Source organism: Pelodiscus sinensis, chromosome 1 (assembly GCF_052426305.1).
Source record: "Pelodiscus sinensis isolate ZL-2025 chromosome 1, ASM5242630v1, whole genome shotgun sequence".
Lineage (NCBI taxonomy): Eukaryota > Metazoa > Chordata > Testudines > Trionychidae > Pelodiscus > Pelodiscus sinensis.
Window position 1 is genome coordinate 214,778,447 of NC_143052.1, and position 20,940 is coordinate 214,799,386.

Sequence of the window (20,940 nt, forward strand, 5' to 3'; positions counted from 1 at the left end):
ACAGAATGGATTTTCTGTTCAAGGTTCCAGGAATTCACTCACACACACTCACACCATCATCTCTCAGAGGGTCCAAGAACTGCAATTAACACATTAAGAAACAATAACTGCCAAGGGAGCAACCCATATAAACAGTGTGTAGCTGATGTAGTAAGAATTCAGGTTGGAAAAGGAGTATTCCTTGAGGAATAGGAAAAAGAAAGAAATGGAAACATCTCACAATATTGCTTTAGTCTTTAGCTGGGGAACACTGGAATCCATTTGTACATCTTTTTTTGTTTTAATATCAATACTTTAAACTAGAGCTTGTTGAATATTAAATATGTTTACAAAAACAATTGTCTTTCATTTTGAAGTGTTAGAAACTGACCTGTTTTTTGCTCTTTCAAATGTTTCTTCATTGTTTAAAAATAAAAATAAAAACACTGAAGTGTTAATCAATGGTTTTCAGTAAACAAAAATATCGATAATGTTTTGATTAACAATTGGAAAAAAATAAATGACAAACGTTGACAACTGATTTTCATATTTTTCTCATTTTCCAAAAAATATTTAAAAATTCAACTTTTGTATTTGAAATATTCAAGACTACCCCCAGACAAAATACCACATGTTAAACATAACCAATGTTCTTGACAGAAAGATGAATAGGAGGCCTTGAATCACTGGGTATCTTTCATTCTTGGTTTATTATTTAGTTTAGTAAGATGATGAATTTTCATCCACCTTGCTACATTTCCCTCCCCTCCCTTCCATCTTTTAATCCTGACTTCTGCCTTTAGAGGTGGAGCCTCAGCACATGTAATTTGTAATCCCTCTGTTAACGTCAATGAAACTGACATCCTACACCAATAGAAGATCTGCCCCTCAATGTTTACCCATCTGACCTTGCAGTAACAAAAGGGAACAGCCTCTGCCTTCTCCGAGGTTCAGATCCAGTGCCTATTGAAGTAAATGGAGAGCCGCCCATTGAACTGAATGTTTTGTCTGTGAAGAACTTAATGTCAAACAGGACCTGATTCAAAGCATAATAGAAAAGTGGACCAACTTTCTTGAGGTGAGATTGTTATCAGCTCTCCTCATTCCTCCAAATGCTTCAGAACCTGACATTGTGTCTTCCATGTAGTCACACTGAGCTCCATTAAACAAAAGCATAAGAATGGTGTAAATTGTATGTTTCCAAATGCAGCTATATGAAAGTTACTATAGTAATGACGATCAAATTTCAATTTTTTAAAGGCAGTGGATTTAAATATTTAACCAGTGGATTTTAATATTATATTCTGACCCAATCTTACTACCCTTCCTCACACAGAATACCTTACTCTGAAAAGAGTTCCACTGAAACTGCTAAAGGGTGGTAGAATAACCCTTAGGAAATTGCTGAGTTTCTGTAAAGAGAAAAAGGCCTGGTGTTGGAACCCTCTCTCAGGTAGGCAGTCCCACTGAAGTCAAAGTGAATAAGAAATTACTACCATGCTGATAATTCAGCATTTGAGGTTTAGTAATTTTAATAAACAAGAACCAGGGCCTGATCCTGTTCCCTTGAAGGTCAACAGGAGCTATATTGACCTCAACAACACCAGCAGGAAGCCCTTAACATTTTTTCCACTGAAATCCAAAGCCAAGAGAATGACAATGGAAAAAATACAATGTATAAAGCAATTTTCCCCAGGCACAATTCTCACTGAAGAGCTCTATATCAATGTAAAATACATCTAAAATATTACAAAAACCTTCATAAAATTCCAACAAATCCAACCTAGAGAGAGAAAAGGAAGTAGGAAGCAATAAATACAGGGATAGCATTAGTCATGCTTAAAACACCTTTTGGGAAAGGGAAAATGCTTTTTAAAATTGAGGCAGATGCTGGATATCCATTTGGTGAATCTGACTAGTATTTGAAAAACATCTGATCATCCAGGATGACCTGAAGCTTCTTTCTCATCATTCAGAATATAATGTGGCACATTGTAGAAACTGTATTATTTTTATTTTCCAGTTTTCAGTGTTTTGTACAGAGTGCTGCTGTGTTCAAGTGAACGAAATAAAAGCATAAACAGTAAGTGCCATCTGGAGAACATTCTTTGAGCATGCTGAGAAATAGCAGCAGCTTGTGCACTACCTGTGATAAATACATGTCATTAAAGAGTCAAAAATTGCTTGTTTCTCTGTGATCTAGCTGCAGCAAAATGCATGTGACTTAATCCTGCACTAGGGTGGTTCCTATCTAACATGGTGCAGCAGAGCACACTATGGCAGAGTAATTTCTGAAGAGCATTACAGTAATGTGTTGTATATTAATTTGCCCAGGTAAATCCTGTTGATGCACGCTAAATATTCCTTAGTGAACTTTAAAATAGTGCTGTTGAAACAGTATGATGTTAAAGAACACTAGTGCCTCTTTAGAGTGCATCAGTGGATTTTATAGGGTCTAATTACTTGTGCTAGAAATTTCACTCATGTAGTTCACATTGCCTTATTGTGTAGATAAACCCTGACTGTCTGTTTCACAATCATTTGTTACCATCAGTGTTACTAACAAAGTCAATCCCACAAATTCCTGTACTCCCACAGCAGTGGTGTTTGTCACTAAACTGAGCTTCTATGGGCAATGGATTTAAAATCTGATGCGTCTTTGCCCGGTTCTGAATGCCCAATGTCATCAATGATGTTCTTAGAGCTGCTAGTGAGAGGTGGAACAATTATCTGTGGTCCCTTTAAACTGTCAGTTTATCAGATTGAATAAAATATGATAGTCTTTTTTTACTCGAGCATTAAGCCTGTCCACTCTTTCCTGGAACAATAAAGAAGCAGTTTGCTTGATATCTCAGGTTTGCAACATGCACCTCCCTCTTGTTAAGAAGTTACTTCTGATTTTAGCTTTTTATGGGATATTGTCCAGTTGTGCAAACAGGTTTATCCAGATCTTATTGACCTTAATGGGTTTTTTTCTATTGCTTTCAGTAGTCTTTGACTCAGGCACTCAGCAAAGATTAGCTGGATGAAAATCAATAAAAAGACAATGTAATTATTCTGATAATCAGCTACTCAGCCACATCTGACAAGTCTTGATCCCACTGTCTTCCATTTCAAACACACACTGTCTTCAATAAGACCAATATTGGGCCCCTCACTTGAAAGGGGAGAGGGGTTCTGACTTTGGGTAAGTTACTGTAATAAAATCCATGAAGTAGGAGGAGGAAGAGGACAGGACCACATCTGCTGTTCATACCTATGTGACCCTTCTGTAACAGAGTTGGTCAAATGTAACAGAGCAGAATCTAACTCATTTTCCAAAGCATTATAGGGACTCACCTGCCCCTCCCAAAATTCTACCCTTTTATGCAGAGTCTGCCCTTCTCTATATTCAGTTGCTTCCACTACACTGGTTATCTGCTTTAACCTTCAACCTGGCACTTCACATAATTAGCTTTCAGTTGGACAGGGGGAGACATGACATGGATGCTTGGGAATCAGTGAAGTTCAGGAGTCTGAGCTGTCCAAGGGCCACACATTATCCACTTTCCTCTGTTGGAAAATGCAACAGCAAAATTGGGCTCTTAGTCTGCAACATGGAACAATCATTTGCTTTTATCTTTTAGAAACTTGTTACTTTCTATAAATATGTTTTAAAACCAGTTTTGGATCTTTGGATGTGGTTCCCTATAAAATATGGTCAGAGGTAACGACCCCCTCTCTGTTTGATACCATGCCTTTGATGAAGCACCTTGTGTAGGAAGCAAGGGTTTCTTTTCCAGGATTATATTTTAATTTGTGGTTCATACGTTTTCATCAAGAAACAGGAATGAAAAGAAAATCAGTAATTTGTGAAATAAGACGTTCATATAGCCAAGACCCGTACTTGTCATCAAGGGCCCAATCCTCAAATGAATGGAGGAGCATCACCAACTCCCAGGGCACTTGGCAAATCCACAAGGTCAGGTCTTATCTGTAATAAAAGGGTACAGTAAAAATCCAGGGGCACAGAAAATCCACACATTCAGTCCTCACTCAGATCATGCTGAATTGTCAAACAAAAAAGAAGCTCAGAGGGGTAGCGATGTTAGCCTGTAACTGTAAAAACAACAATCAGTCCAGTGGCACCTCAGATGGAAAGCTCATGATTTAATGCATTTACAGTAAACTTCTGATAATCTGGCATCTTTAGGACTCATGGGGTGCCGGATTATCAGATATGCCAGACTATTGGAAGGGGGGGCTGTGAGAGGTCTGGGGTGGAGTGGGGGGCATGCGCCCCTTGACACTGTGGAACCAACCTAGCAGCACCCCAGCTGCTCTGCCCTGGGCTTCCCGGAGTCATCCGCTGGTCAGTTCCAGCAGCGGCTGAATCAGGGATGCCTGGGGCAGAGCAGCTGGGGTGCTGCCAGGTTGGTCCCGCAGCGCCGAGGGGCGGCACTACGGGACCAACCCAGCAGCACCCCAACTGACCAGCAGCTGACTCGGGGAAGCAGCTCCAATTGTCCGGCTGCCCAGAGCACTTCCGGGTTCCAGATGGTGCCGGATCATCAGGAGTACCGGACCATTGGATGCCAGACCACTGGAGTTTTACTATATTAGTCTCTAAGTTGCCAAAGGACTGTTTGTTTTTTTAAAAGCTGCCATTTTTTTAAATTACATTATTATGTTTTTGGAGTCTGTTCCTATAAGTAGGTTCCTCCCAAATTCATGGTCCATTTTGTTCAATTCCACAGCCACAGCATTTTAAAAATAATGAACTTAATTATTTCAGCTTTTTACATCTGAAATATCATGGTGTTGTAATTGTAGGGGTCCTCATCCAAAAAGGAGTTGTGCGGTGTTAGATTATTGTGCGTGTGTGGGAGGGGGGGGGGTTGTTGTACTGCTACCCTTACTTTTGCACTGCCGGTGGTGGCAGAGCTGCCTTTAGAGCTGGACAGCTGGAGAGCAGCAGCAGATGCTGGCTGGGAGCTCAATTTTGAAGGCAAGTCATCACCAGTAGCCGCACAGAAGTAAGGATGGCATGGTAGAGTACTGCCACTCTTACGTCTGCACTTTCTCCTTCAGAACTGGGCCCTCAGTCAGCAGCCACTATTCTCTAGCTGCCCAGCTCTGAAGGCAGCAGTGCAGAAATATGGCATGGAGTACTGTGGTATGTAATGTTGCCTCTGAAGGCAGCACTCCACAAGAGCTGCCACTTTCCCATGTCGCTCAGCTCTGAAGGTAGTGCAGAAGTAAGGGTGGCAGTATCGCAACCCTTCTTAAATAATCTTATGACTCCTCTGCAGTTCCATTTTGGGGCAGAACCCCCAATTTGAGGACACACCGGTCTCTCCCATGAAATCTGTGCAGTATAGGATAAAAGCACTCAAAAGACCAGATTTCACAGTGTGTGACATGTTTTTCATAGTCATGAACTTGGCAGGGCTCACGAACTTGGCTTATAGGCCTTGCCCATACCAGTAATTGGTAGCTATTCTCAGAGAAGGTCTACATTCCAAATTAAAGACAATTTAAATAACTGCAATGGCTGTTGACTTTATTACTATGATTTTTTCACACACACTCTACCCTCCTATTGGAGGAGAGTCCTCACTAGGAATGCCTATGCTAGTATAAGAAGGGCAGTGTCAGTAAATGAAACCATGGGCTTTTTCTTATATGGGTGCTTATTACCACCCAGAGTAATCCTGATTTTCACTCCTGATATCTGATCACCCTAGATAGCTAACACCCACAATATGCTAGGATCTGTCCACAGTAAGGAGTTGTGTCCATTATTCTAGGGAACCAACTGCAGCAATCAATCCACTGGCCATTGATTTATTGCATCTATCACCAAGTGCTTTCCCATCAATTCTGGTACTCCACCAGGATAAGAGATCAAGTCACATACATTAGATCAACAGCAGATGTTAGTGTAGACAAGGCGTAATAGGAATTTACAGTCCTTTCACTAAAGTACTTAGAATTGCAAACAAAGGGCAGGATTAGGCTGCAGATTTCCCACATCTTTTTAAAGCACCTTAAAATAAATAATGTTAGCTATGTTTATATGTTTGCATCAACAAGTCTTTGCAGAATCAAGGGCTAAATGTTTTGAATCTGAAGACAAGAGAGCACTGATTTAGGTAGGACCCTGTCTTGCTAAGTCTTGCTCATGATAATAAGGTTTGATTGGATCAGGCCCATAGTGAAGTTGTCTTGTTTTGCCTGCAGTCAAATGCAAACCATATGCAGAAATAAAAACGTCACCTTTCCTACCCATCTCAATTTCATATCCATTTTAAAGCTTACCCTTGACCTCTTAAAATGATTAAAATGATTAATACATTTAAACAGATTTATAAAAGCACTAAACCTCACTAAATCGTAATTATAAATATTGTGTGGTTAACCTAAAATGCTTGTTTTTCCATTTTAATTTTTAGATGCACATGTCAAACTTAATAGCAGGAACTATACGATTTAATTTTGCTGTTTAATAGTGACTTAAAAAAAGAAGATCCATGTTAAATATTCAAACAGAGATACTGCCAGTATATCTAGTGCAACTTACTAGTCTCCTGACTGGAAGTACAGGGACATCTCATCCCTGGAGAAAGGAAGTCCTTGAAGCGCCAACTCTTAACCATTTATGGCTTTATCCTACAAAACACTACCTTTGATTCCACCTGAAAACTAACTTGAAGCAAGAGTATGTGTAACCCATACTAGATACTAACATGACCACTACAGAGGGATAAAGAGCCACAAGGTCCCATAACAGGACCAGCTACAGTTATCCACACCTTTCTAACCAGTGTGCTTTTTGATGGGGTTACACAGTAATGCCATAGATACTTCAATAATTTAAGATAACACAGAATGGGTCTGTCTGCTTATAAAGCAGTGCACCAGAGCTCTGTAGCCTAACAGTCCTGGAGAGAGTGCCTGCAGACAATGAACCCAGGACTTCTGGATCAAGTAGTACAAGAAACTGCTATTTAAGCTAAAGGATGGAGGGTAACTTCAAAAAACCCAATCGTAGACTTCTTTTAAAAAGGGAGGGGGGACACACATGGCAGTTCACAAAGCCTGAGTGGATGCTTAGGCTCCCTAAACAATGAACAGGGAGCACAAGCACCAACTTCTCCTCAAGTCTAGCCTGGGTGCGGATGTGCTCAAACCCCTCCCTGTCCCTACCCCATTCCACCCCTTCCCCCAAACCCTCACCCTGTCCCCCTCCATCCCTTTCCCAAGTCCCCACCTTACCCTGCCTCCTCTTTCAAGTTTACCCCACCCCTGCTTCTCCTCCCCCTTCCAGAGAATCCTGAACAATGCAAAAGAGCTGTTTGCAGCAGAGGTGCTGGGAGGGATGGGGAGGAGTTGGTGAGTGGAGCTGCCAATGGGTGAGAGGCACTGGGGGAGGGGGTTACTGGAAAGGGGAGAGGAACTTGGCTACCAGTAGGTGCTCAACACCTACTAATTTTCTCCCCGTGGATGCTCCAACCCCAGAACACTCATGGAGTCAGCACCTATGACAAGGAAAGATGGGCGCCTTAGTCTGAAATTCACAAAAGCCAGTGTGTTAGCTGGGAAATCTCCTAAATTAGAGCATGGAAGACACAAATGAGAGAGAGGGTGTATGCTATGCCCCACCCCCTTACAGAGATAGGCCCCCTACTCCAGGCTACAGGGAGACAGCTATTTTTGCCCGTGACTCAGCTGTGAACCCTCATCCATTGTGAATAAATACAGAAAGAATCACTGGACCAGAGAGATAGCATGAGAATGATGGTATAGGCTGGTAGTTGTAGAACTTAACAGGAGGGAGGAGACCCAGAATCTATTCCCCCATTCCAATGAATTTTTTAAATTTTATATGCACAGTGGAACAGCTTCAACAGAAGAGACTGATGGAGCCCAAAATAGCCATTGTCCCAGTGTTTAGGGCAGTCAGGTGCCCCAGAGAGGGTGGACCGAAGACAGTGATCAAGCGATTTGTTTCCTGCCATCCCTCTCCAGCCTCTGACAAACAGAGGCCAAGGACACCATTTTATCCCCTGGCTAACAGCCTTTTATGGACCTAACCTCCATGAAATTATCTAGCTTCTCTTTAAACTCTATTATAGTCCTAGCCTTCACTGCCTCCTCTGGCAAGGAGTTCCACAGGTTGACTACACGCTGTGTGAAGAAGAACTTTCTTTTATTAGTTTTAAACCTGCTACCCATTGATTTCATGTGGTGTCCTCTAGTTCTTCTATTTAGGGAACTAATAAATAACTTTTGTTTATCGGCCCTCTCTACACCACTCATGATTTTATATACCTCTATCATATTCCCCCTCAGTCTCCTCTTTTCTAAACTGAAAAGTTCCAGTCGCTTTAACCTCTCCTCATATGGGACCCGTTCCAAACCCCTAATCATTTTAGTTGCCCTTTTCTGAACCCTTTCCAAGGCCAAAATATGGGTATGTCTACACTACCACCCTAGTTCGAACTAGGGTGGTTAATGTAGGCAACCGAAGTTGCAAATGAAGCCCGGGATTTAAATATCCCGGGCTTCATTTGAATCTTGCCGGGCGCCGCCATTTTTAAAGCCCCGGTAGTTCGGACTCCGTGCCGACGGCTACACGCGGCAAGGAGTAGGTAGTTCGAATTAGGCTTTCCACGAGGAGTAACGGTAGTTCGAATTAGAATGCCTAATTCGAACTACCTACTCCGTGCCACGTGTAGCCGCGGGCACGGAGTCCGAACTACCGGGGCTTTAAAAATGGTGGCGCCCGGCAAGATGCAAATGAAGCCCGGGATATTTAAATCCCGGGCTTCATTTGCAACTTCGGTTGCCTACATTAACCACCCTAGTTCGAACTAGGGTGGTAGTGTAGACATACCCTATCTTTTTTGAGGTAAGGAGACCACATCTGTACACAGTATTCAAGATGTGGGTGTACCATAGTTTTATACAGGGGCAGTAAGATATTCTGGGTCTTATTTTCTATCCCTTTCTTAATAATTCCTAGCATCCTATTTGCCTTTTTGACTGCCGCTGCACTCTGTGTGGAAGTTTTCAGAGAACTATCCATGATAACTCCAAGATCTCTTTCCTAATTTGTTGTAGCCAAATTAGCCCCCATCATACTGTCCGTATAGTTGGGGTTATTTTTCCCGATGTGCATTACTTTACACTTATCCACATTAAATTTCATTTGCCATTTTGTTGCCCAATCACTCAGTTTGGTGAGATCTTCTTGGAGTCCCTCACAGTCTGCTTCTGTCTTGACTATCATAAACAGTTTGGTATCATCTGCAAACTTTACTACCTCACTGCTTACCCCTTTCTCCAGATCATTTATGAATAAGTTGAAAAGGACTGGTCCCAGGACTGACCCTTGGGGTACACCACTAGTTACCCCTCTCCAATCTGAAAATTTACCATTTATTCCTACCGTTTGTTTCCTGTCTTTTAACCAGTTCTCAATCCAAGAAAGGACCTTCCCTCTTATCCCATGGCCATGTAATTTACACAAGAGCGTTTGGTGAGGGATCTTGTCAAAGGCTTTCTGAAAATCCAAGTATACTATATCTACTGGATCCCCCTTGTCCGCATGTTTGTTAACCCCTTCACAGAACTCTAATAGATTAGTAAGACAGGATTTCCCTTTACAGAAACCATGTTGACTTTTGTCCAACAAATTAGGTTCTTCTACATGCTTCACAATTTTATTCTTTACTATTGTTTTGACTAATTTGCCCGGTACTGAAGTTAGACTTACCGATCTGTAATTGCCAGGATCGCCTCGAGAGCCCTTTTTAAATACTGGTGTCACGTTGGCTACCTTCCAGTCATTAGGTACGGAAGCCGATTTAAAGGATAGGTTACTCAAATCCCTTCTTCCTCTCAGACAGATGAAGGGCTTGAATCAGAGACTTCCCAGGTGAACACCCTTGCCACAGGCTAGAAGTCAATGAAGAAGGGCCATCTCTTTGCTCCCCACCCTCCCATTTTGGGTAAATTCACCAATAAGGACCCAATCTGGTAGATGACCTCTGAGGCCTCTCACCAGGTCAGGCCCTGCAGGTAAGTTAGGCAGAGGAATACATAGCTTCACCTGGTCCATGACCTGCTCTGTGGCTCAGGCATCAGGCCTGGGGCAGAGCACCAATGTGCATGCATGGTGGCAGAAGCACTTAGAGAACTCTTTCTGCAAAAACTTGGGCACTGTGGGAGCCTAAGCACCTACAGTGTTTAGCAGAGCAGAGATTTTAAAGTAGTAGCAGGGCCTAATTCTGGGATTTAAGTGCCTAAAGTCATTGGCAGCTAGTTGGTCAATCTACCTCCAAATTACCAGTCACTTGGTGTTCAACTAGTGAGGAAAAAAGTCTCCCCAAATAGCTATGCTGTGCAATTACTGCTACCATTTTCTCTTTAAAACTCAGGAGAAAAAGGACACTATAGTTGGAAATACATAAGAAATTAGCCATGACTGTAATTTCGGATTCAGAGGCTAAAAAGGAACAGTTGGTGCAATGCAGTTGGAATTGCTTTTCAGAGCAAACTGGTAATTCTCTTGCCAGTAAATGAATTATATTTTCATGGGAATACAGGACTTTCTTGATGCAATCCGGCAAATAACCCAAATTTTCCACAAAGAAGAATGGCCTGTCTATCACAGCATGTAAAAGGCACTGGTCCCCCAGCCCTCACATTAGCCTCAGTGTTCATCTAGGTCTAGGCTCTTTGTTATCATGTCACAATAGAAGGAGAAAAACTCTGAAATTCTAAGTCAATTGTGCTGTGTGACTCAAGATGGCTCCTCCAACTAGCCCACAATAAGTGAATTCAGAGGTTCAAGCTCGGATTTGTCAAAGGCATCTAAGGCTATGTCTAGACTGCAGGCTTCTTTCGTAAGAACTTTTTTTGGAAGAGATCTTCCAAAAAAACTTCTTCTGAAAGAGAGCATCCACAAAAGCACATCGAAAAACCGGTCTGCTTTTTTGAAAGAGAGCGTCCAGACTGAATGGACACTATCTCGCATGTAAGCTGTGATTACTATGGAAAGTGTGTCCATCAGGGCATCATTGCTTTTTCCTCTTTCCTCTTCTTTCAAAAGAACTCCCTCTTCCCCATCCACACATGCCTTTTTCCAAAAGAGCTCTTTCAGAAAAAAGCTTCTTCCACATAGAAAAAGGATTACCAATGCTGGAAAAACCCCTCTGTACTTTCGATTTACTTTCGGAAGAACGCAATTGCAGTATGGACATAACTCAGGTTTTGTCAGAAAAACAGCCGACAAAACTCTGTAGTATAGACATACCCTAAATGAATAGGACACTCACCCACCAGTGAAATACTGACAGGGTTGACCACCTAACTCCCTTAGCACTTCAAACTGATCCTAATGTAGGCTCAAAACATATGAGCCCAACATGTAATGAATTAGAGGACTGATAGGCATCTCTATAGTAATGTTTCAGAGAAGGCTGGTTTTCCTTGAACGAAAAGCTATGGGCATGACCAGTCCTGGAACTCAACAAGTGCCAGGCAGAAAAAAAAATATCAAAACCTACCTGTTCAACCGAAACAGCAATTAGCTCACCATTCTCAACCGTAGTTGCAGTCATAGCCCATTTGCCCTGAAAATGCTTCAACAACTAATTTAAAAAAGCTGAGATTCATTGTGGAAGTGTCAGTGAGATTAGGTTCACAAAGTTGATGGACAATTTGTGCCATGAAGACTGTAATGGGCAATAAGAAAGAAAGTGGCAGAGTGGGGAATGCATGAGGGATTTGGGTTTGCTCTTAAGACATTCAGTTTCCTACCAGATATGTGACAGAAGAATTTTCTGAAAAACTGTACTATATTAGTAACCACAGTCTGTGTTGAAAGAATTGTTCCTGAAGTAATCCCTGAGGTTTGTAGTCACAGAACACAAAACCAGAGAATAAGTGACAGAGGGTGTATGTTGATGTTTTTGGCACTGTTGCTAAGGCTCCCCAAGAGATCCAGTCAGACACAAGGCAACATGAAAGCATGCCTCCACTTTTCTGTGCACATTCATGAACTATTACACATATACACTTACTACTTTTATAGTGTGATCCTGTAAGATCATTCAACTAGAACTACAAATTATTCTCCAATTTAGCAGACCCAATACATGAAATATTGACTAGGTGAAAACGAAAGGGATAGCATTGATGACACATGGTGAGAGTGGTAACATGTGCGTATGCATGCATATAGGAGAGAGAGGGAAACCCAGCATTACTAAGTAATATTATTACATCAGCATTACTCTTGCTGATGTTATGTCTTCACATTTCTTACAAAGCATCTTTTCAGGTGTCCCGAAAAAAGGTGACCAGATTGAAAATCTGAGCTGTAGGAATTGGGGGGGGGGGGGGAGGGATAGCTCAGTGGTTTGAGCATTGGCCTGCTAAACTCAGCATTGTGAGCTCAATCCTTGCAGAGGCCATTTAGCGATTTGGGACAAAAATTTGTCAGGGATGGTCCTTGGCCCTGCTGTGAAGGCAGGGGGCTGGACTCAATGACCCTTCAAGGTCCCTTCCAGTTCTAGTAGATAGGCAATCCCCATAAATTTAAAGTTAAGAAATGTTAATGATCATCATGAAAGAAGGTGCACAGGATCTTTTTCAAAAGTTATCTCCACTTTTTTATGAGCTAGGTACTTTTAGAAAAGTTGCAGAATGGCATAACGGGAAAAAAAGGATTTTTAACTCAACTGTACAGAAGATATAGCTGATTTTCTGAGAGATGTTATGAAGCCTTTTATTTAATTTTTATTCTGGAGATGTAGCATCAAAGGCTATGACCCAATACAGTTTGATCCCCAAATCAAACAGTTCCAAGCTATCATGCACACTGTCAACTCAGTCCTTCTTCTCAAAATAAAAAAAACAAAATATCTGTAAATCATTTATCCATGACAGTTCTGTACAAGAATATTTGCCAACTCCCATTTTGTTCATTCTCTCGTTCACTGTTCTACAAAACCACCATTTCTGTTCTCTAAGCATTTTCAATTTGTGAGCACAAAGAGTTTGTACAGCTACAAAATTTTGATTTTCTCTAATCATACTCTAATACAGGACACTACATACTGTATTTTCGTGCTCTCATTGGAATGAGATACCTGCCTCCATTTTCTGCACAATGGATTCCATGGTGAACAACTAAGTCAAGCTAATGTCTAATAGTGTTGTTTAGTCTTTATTTTTTCAAAACACTTTACTTTAATGACATTTTAAAAAACTACCTTAATCTTTTCTCATAGGTTGCACTCATTCAACAAATGTGTATTTAGCACCTGTAATTGTTACATGATTTATGTAGAAGTAATTGGGGTTAAACTATAGGCCACATCAAATGCCTTATATTTGGCCCCATTTTTGGGACATAGAAACACCTGAAATAAATAAATCCATGAGTCACTTAAGAGGGTCTGAGCCTCATTACAATAATTTGTATTTTTATAGAAGCAAACTGCTACTTTAGCCTTCTGTCTTGAAGACCAGAGTTAGAATCCTGCTCTTCAGTACTCAAGTGAAAATATTATCATGTAACCAGCAAGGCTGCAACCACCAGGGATGTAAGAGAGTAACCAGTTAAACTGTTGACCAATCAGCTTATCGGTTTCCGTGACGGTTCACGCCGGCTCCTAGCCCTGCTACTGAGAAGCCAGCTGCCACACCGTGCTGCAGGCTCTGCAGTATAAAGTTGATACTACAGAGCTCACAGAGCAGCTGGCTCCCCGGGAAAGGGGCCAGCTGCTGGCCCTGCTTCCGGGGAGCTGGCTGTGCTGCAGAGCCCACAGCGCGTGTAACCGCTAGGATTTTTAACAATTACATGGTTACATTTTTAACACCCCTAGCAACAACCGCCCTATCTCTGGCTCTTTTCCATGCTAAAATAAGAAGCCTCTTGTTATTCCAAGATTGCTACTTATTTCCACCTCCATCCTCTGTTGACTTAAACATATGACAGCATACGGAACTCTCAAGGCATCATTTGTTGACCATCTTTTTGTTACATTATTATTTATGATGAGCATTACTGTTATCCTAAAAGCCTCAAACAAGATCAAAGTCTGTTGTGCACAGCATTTTATAAATACAGAGTGAGAAATAGTCCCTACCCTGGTGAACTGATAATCTTTCTGTTCCCTCACTCTTTGTCAGGTTTAGCTATTCCGAATAAGTGACTTTCCCAATGCTACATAAGAACTTTGTCGTATAGCCAGAAATTGCACCTAGACCACCTGTGTCTAAGACCAGAGGGTCAACCTCCTTCATTACATATGGACTCACATTTTCTACTATAATCCATGTTCTTTTGGGCTCTGATTGGACGTAAGTTTCAAATGGCTGTTCACTGCATCTTTCAGTCTCCTGAACCTGCAATCTGTTATGGGCCATAGATTCTATGCCTTCCCCTAACCAGCTCCAGTGAATCTGCTTTTAATGCAATACATGCACTTTATAATGGTTAGCATTTGTGTTCTCACCAGAAGCCAGTCAGTACCCCTGGAAAAATTATAGTTCTGGAGCTTCTTGATGCAGCGAGACTCAGACAGATATGTCTACTGGCACTGTTTCAGAATTGTATGTACAGACATGGAAGCTAAATGTCGCTCTAGCTTAATTTACTATGATTTACCTCATGTTCAAATTTGGCTTCAGCCATATTGCAAGATAAAATGGGTTTACAGGCAGAGAGCTCAAAGCCAGAAGGAACCACTAGATTATCTAGTCTGCTTTCCTGTGCATCACAGGCCATCAGCCCCATCCAGCCCTCACAAACTAAATCCAACAACTAAAACTAAACCAAAATATTACAGCTTAGAGCAGACTAAATTATTATGTGCCATAGGCCAAGAACAGGAGAGACCAAAGTGTACCAGAGCTTGGCACTCCCTCAGTGGCAGGGATTTTACTAAGCGAGATATGCCCAGATAATCCTGGTAAGTGACCCACATTCCAAGCTGCAGAGGAAGGCACGAAAAAAAAAAAAAAACAACCCACAACCTATTGTGATTGGAAATGGGGGAGATTTCTTCCTCATCCCACCTATGGTGATCTGTTAGATCCAGAGCATGTAAACAAGAACCAGCCAGCCAAGCACCTGAGAGAATGTACGCATGATGCCACTTCGGAGCCCAACCTCCTATTGTGGCCATTTCTAATGCTTCAGAGCAAGTAGATTTAAAATAAAGTAAAGGAGCAGAGTATCATGAGGGAGGCAAGGTTTGGCTCTTTCAATGAGGCCCCAAATAGAGCTTTGTCTAGCTGCAGTAAGTGCCACTGGTGTCTCTCTTTCCAGGAGTAGAACTCCCCAAATGTATATATCAAATGAAAGAAAAAGGAAGCACTCTGATTTTACTTCCTCTATATTAGCAGTTCTCAAACTATGGGGCAAGCCTCCCAAGGAAGGCACATGAATGTGTCAAGGGAGATGCAAGCTGTGTGGCTGTTGTTTGTTTGCTTGTTTGTTTTTGAGAGTTCTGTCAACTCCAGGTGGCTGGGGCTCCTCCAGAAAGGTTGTGCATCTCTGGGAGGTGGGCAGTCATAAACAGTCAGCTGGCACCCCACTGCCCCAGAGTTGAGAGCCACAGCCCCACCACACAGACTCGCCTGCCCCCCATCCTCCTTCAATCCCTCACAGGGAGGCAGCCTGGGCTTAGGTTCTCCTTCCTCTGATCCCTCACTCAGAGAGGGTAGGGCTCCAACTATCAGTCCCAGAGTGACAGCTGCAGCTGTGCAGAAGTAAGGGTGACAATGGGGAACTAAGGCTGCTGTGAAAGACACATATCACTCTTCACATCGCCTCCCTTTCTTCTCTGCTGCTGCTGGCATTGTGCTGTCTTCAAAGCTGGGCACTCAGCCAGCAGCCGGCCACTCTCCGCTCTGCCTTCAGAGCTGGGTGGCAGTATATGTACTATTGGGACCAGAGCCATAAATGATTACAGACACAAAGGGGGACCCAATCAAATAAGTTTGAGAAACAGTGCTATACTTAATGGTGATGTTTGTAATTCTGCAATGTTCTATAGTATTTTAATAATTAAACATCGTCTTGCCAGTTGTCAAAGAAGAAAATATATTGTTTATTTCAAGTTTATTTTAAATCATTTCTCTAGAGAATAAGCTATATTAAAAAGGTGATAGTGAAAAAGTGAAAACGTGATTTAATCAAATGTGTTAATATAGAAGAATCCAGGAATTCTTCAGCAACAAAATGATCTTCCCTCTCAAACCAACACATTACAATTAGAATTAAATATTACAATTTATTTCACTGCATTTTTTTCTGGTATTTTCAATAAGGTTTCTTCTAAAATATTCATATGAAGAATAACACAGAAGAAAATTAATGTAAGCAACTACAACCCTTGCCCTCCCCCCCCCCCCGCAGCAAAACCCATCATTTAAGAAAAGATGTAATCTATTTATCCCCATCACAGCGCACTCAGACTCTTCACAGTGTTATTTGGTTCATGTAAAACTTTAGTAAAATATTTACAGATTATTAAAAATGCAAAAAGATCTGCATCCAAAACTCACTACTCTGACACAAGTGACACAAAACCCATAATTACCTAATCCAGAAGAAACAATTAACTCTATCCACTGTAGATAACAAAGAGCACAGGTGATAATTTATCTTCCTGGCAACCTTCACTATGGATCTGAACAATGAAAAGAAATTGATGCAACTTTTGAACAATAAATCTTCCAACTATTTCACTACTAACTATGAAAAATTATCACTATCACATTACTGCCAACCTTTAAATATAAGGGTTTTTCTCCCCAATTTCTCTTCAGCATTTCCTTTTGTTCAGTGATCCAAGTATTTGAATCCCTGTTAACTGGGAAATGTTTGTTTATTGTAAAAATGGGACTACCTTATCTAAATTCTTTCTCACATTCATGCAAAGCTCCCCATTCCAGATGCCCAATAATTATGTTTAAGAGTTTTGTAAAAAGACACCCTGTGAGCATATATACATGGTCTTCATCTTCTTCCTTCAATGTTTACACACCATCTCTCTCTTACTGCGTCCAAAATCCACTCTTGGGACCTCTACAATTGAAACACAAAGCAGCAGCTGTTTGGCAACATTTCTAACCCTAAACAGCAACTGTGATGGGATTTCATTTCACTAAACATTCAGACACCATTCAGTGCGATGTGACACAACAGCCATGGCTTAGAATAAATGTATGTAAAAATCAACTCTTTCAGCTAGAACAGCCCCATCAGATTGATGCAAGATTTATTTGTGTTACCCAATATTACCGAAAAGAGTTGTGGCTCCTAGAAATGTAGCCAAGGCAAGAGAAATAACACGGCAATTCTCTGTGTGCTTGCCGTGCTTTATAGCTGGGAACTTCATAGCTTCCCTGTTTTGACCATTTCCCAGAACATCCGAATGTTTATTATAGGGCTCCCGAAGTGCATACCGCAGAGCGAATTGTGTCTGCTCTAACGTGCCGGTCGTAAGGGTGCAGGAAGGCATTTTGCAAAATCCTTGAAAATACTAGTTCACAGCAAACCCTGCTCACTAGAGCCGCAGGGAGCAGACATCGCTTTTTAAGCAGCAGCCTTGAAAAAAATTCATTCTCCCAGCCGCAGTATCTAAGAGGAGATGGATGCCCCCAAACGATCTCTCCCATCACCTACCAAAAGGCAGTTTTTAGCATTGTTCCGCTGGATGCAAATCAGCACAAACAGCGGCGCAAAGAGCCTCCCTCCTCCAGCACCAATCCCGTTGCCTTCGCACCTCCGGGCTGCGCCAATCATCCCTGACCACCCCAAAAATTCACTTTTCCCTCCGATCCCTCCTCCCCCTTTGCATAGTCGCCCCCCCCCCCATATCCTCTTGTCTGTGGCAAACCTTGCGAAGCAGCATCTCGGTGACGGCTGCCGGTGCCAGCCCCTTTTGCAAGCCGCCTGCCTTCTCCTCCTCCCCAGGCGGCTCCAGCGACCTGTCAGCCGGCTGCGCCCTGCCTCCCACCCAGCGCCTCCGAGCCAGCCCCACTGATGTCACCTTCCCAAGAATGACCGTGCAGCCTCGTCCCCCTCGGCGCGAGCAGGCAGCCAGGCAGGCTCCCCGCGCACCCACAGCCCCCGCGCAGGGCTGCGCCCTCCCTCCGCGCCGCGGCGCAGCGGCGCCTCCCACTCACCCCGGCTCTCCCGGCGGCGGCCCCTAGCTGGGCTCCATGGAGCTCGCGCTCTGTCACGCCGCGGCACCGGGGCGCTGCGCCTGCTCCGGCCGGGCGGAGGGGGGCTCCTGCGTCGCTGTCAGCCGCCGCCGCCCGACTGGCGTGGCCGAGCCACGGTACGTGCCGCGCTGCTGCCGCCCTCCCTGTCCTTGCTGCTGCTGCTGCTGCTGGGGAGCCGCGTCCCGCCCGCTCCCCCGCCTCCTCCCACGCGAGGCTGGGGGGCAGTGGGTGGAGGCGCTGTCCCCGCCCCCCGGGTGCACATGCCGGGGAGTGTCGCGTCTCCCTCCCCTTCCAAAATCGCTCGCTCGCAGCCTACGGCGCATGCCTGACGCGGGGGGGGGATGCGCCGAGCCGCAGTGAGGCTGCTGCGGCTGCCCATTCGCCTGCTGCGGGGGCGCGGGGCTGCCTCTGCTCCCGGGCCCCCGCTGAGACGCGGCCGGGGTGCGGGGCCGAGGGTGATGGGAGCAGGTGGAAAGGGAGGAGCTGGGGGATTGAACAGGGCGTGAAGGGAAGGGCGAGAAACCGCGGGGGAGGGTGCGGGGCAAATAGGGGCTGGAGGGGGGCGGTGGGAAGCCGGGGCGGGCGTTCGCTGGCCGCGGAGCCCCCCACTCCGCACCCTCATGGCTGCGTCTCTTTAGAGTGGAGGCTGGGCCCCCTTCTGCCCCTGGATCTACGTGGGTGGATCCCGGTTTCTTCGCACCAGCGGCTTCAGCTGGGGTCTGCCTCCGCTGAGACTGTGGTAAGAGGTGGCCTGGCCCGGACGTGGCAACCAAATTCATACACTGGGCGCCTTGAATGGGGGACACCGGATTTTTAACCCTACTGTTTACAGTGCAGTCCTGACAGCCTCGCAACAGCTGAGGCAATGGGGGACCTCTCCCCTAATAACAGAGGAGTTATGGCCTATCTACCCTTCCATTGTGTACTCCCTCTTTTTCCTCTGCCCCATATTTGTCAATGCTCCCCTGCTGCTTCTATGGTGCATCCTCTTCTCTCTCTTTTTTTCTTTTTTTTTTTTACTTAGGTCCCCTACTCTGGTTTTTGTGTGACGACCGTCTGTGTCCCTGCAATTCCTATACCCTCATTCCCCATCCTCAGAACTCCTCCCATCCCAGCTGTTACTATGTAACCAATTTTTAAAGTGCTTTGTGTTAGCGGCCCTAGCAGCTTGTTGGATGGCTCAGAGCATTAAACTAAATCTATGTCTAATATTACATAGTATGCCTTTAGATGCCCACTATATAAATGATTGTATGTCCATCTGGGCTTCTGGGGATATTAATAAACTGCTCCAGATTTGGAGTTTTAGTGTATAATATCATTTCAAAATCTTTAATTGGGTCTGGATCAAATAGATTATGGGTTTAGAAATACTAAATGACACATACTCCCTCTCATTATAGCATCATTGGAATTAATGAGGAGAAAAAAAGACTTATTAGCTCCATCTTCCAAATAGTGCAGGAGTGCCCCTACAGTATGCCTTATAGTAATTTGTGCAGTTTTGTTTCAAGTGTTCCTCCACTAGCCCTTAGGAATCTAGGTCAAAACTTCCTGATAATAAACCTAGTGGAAGCTTAGTGACTGATTACAGTACTTAGTACTGTGGTTCTTGGATTTTTCCAAACTGCAACTGTAGGTGAGTCCCTTTCCCTGTTAGCAATATAGGAAAGGTAGAGTGATCGCCTTTCCTATATTGCTAAAGGGGAAAGGAAATGGTTCCCTGTTGAGAATCCATGACCAAGTAGACCTACTAGATTTATCAAACCTAGATCAGAAAAATCACTTCTTATAATAGAGATAAGTATTTTACTGAGAGAGATTATACATTTCTAATCTTTCATTTGTTTTACCCATCTTGTCAATTTTTTTTTCAGATACACCCACCACCAAAGCCAAAGCCCTGGGTAAACTGCAGTATACTGACTTACATCCTGTGACATGATGTCTGGAAACAACAGCATGTGGGATAGGGCAAATATGAATTGAATAATAGATTCTTTTAAATTTAAAAATGATGGAGTTTGATGAATCAAGTATGAATATAAATAATACATGCAGTGAAAGAGCCTATGTGATTTAATGTAATTTTACATTTAACTGTGTGGTGTCCACATTTTAATTTTTAGTATTATGTAAATTGTATATTGGAAATGCATAACTGCATTACGGAAGCTGTGAGGAGAAGCAGGAGAGTCATCTAGATGAATAGAAGGCAGTTAGGACTTTTGTCTCTAGAGAAAGCAGTGTAGAGCTATGGGAGGAGAATATTACCAGGATGCTTTCAGTAAAATGATCATCAATGAATCAGTTAGTTTAAACTGTAATATTTAGGTTTCAGAATAAACACCATCTTGAGCTGAGTGGGGAAGCTCTTGTTTCAGGATTGTCAGCACTCAGGGTAAGTCTACACTACAGAGAAGATTGAAGTTGCTGCTGTCGGTCTTCCAGAGTTCAAATTAGAAAGTCTAGGGAAGACACACTAAGTCGAACTGAGAGGGACACTCCAGTCAATGCCAGGAGTCCTGCTTTCATGAGGAGTAAGGGAAGTCGAAAACTTCCTGCAGTATGGACAGCGCCAAAAGTCGAGTTAAGCTTAGGGATGTTCAATATCAGTTAATTGAATAGTCAATTAACCTCATGAATTCTTATTGGTTACTTGACTATTCTATAGTCCCCGTGGGTGGGGCCGGCAGCCAGTGCACTCTGGCCCCACTACCAAAGAGC

At 43.2% G+C, this 20,940-nt stretch overlaps 1 protein-coding gene and 1 long non-coding RNA gene across 3 annotated transcripts in view; one reads left to right on the forward strand and one right to left on the reverse strand.

Annotated features, from left to right (window-relative positions):
• The window catches only part of RAI2 (retinoic acid induced 2), a 70,601-nt gene extending 52,288 nt beyond the window's left edge, over positions 1 to 18,313 (reverse strand). Inside the window, exon 1 of one of the 2 annotated variants that reach the window (XM_006113366.3) lies at positions 18,175 to 18,313. The gene's annotated coding sequence lies outside the window, so the exon portion shown is untranslated. Of the gene's footprint in view, positions 1 to 17,885; positions 18,056 to 18,174 lie in introns of those variants that run through there. The other variant, XM_025179884.3, reaches the window with a different exon arrangement.
• On the forward strand, positions 18,190 to 20,279 carry LOC102459042 (uncharacterized). The gene is made up of 3 exons (XR_016348207.1): positions 18,190 to 18,329; positions 18,852 to 18,952; positions 20,091 to 20,279. It is a non-coding gene; the product is annotated as an uncharacterized LOC102459042 (long non-coding RNA).
• The last annotated feature ends 661 nt before the right edge of the window (positions 20,280 to 20,940 follow it).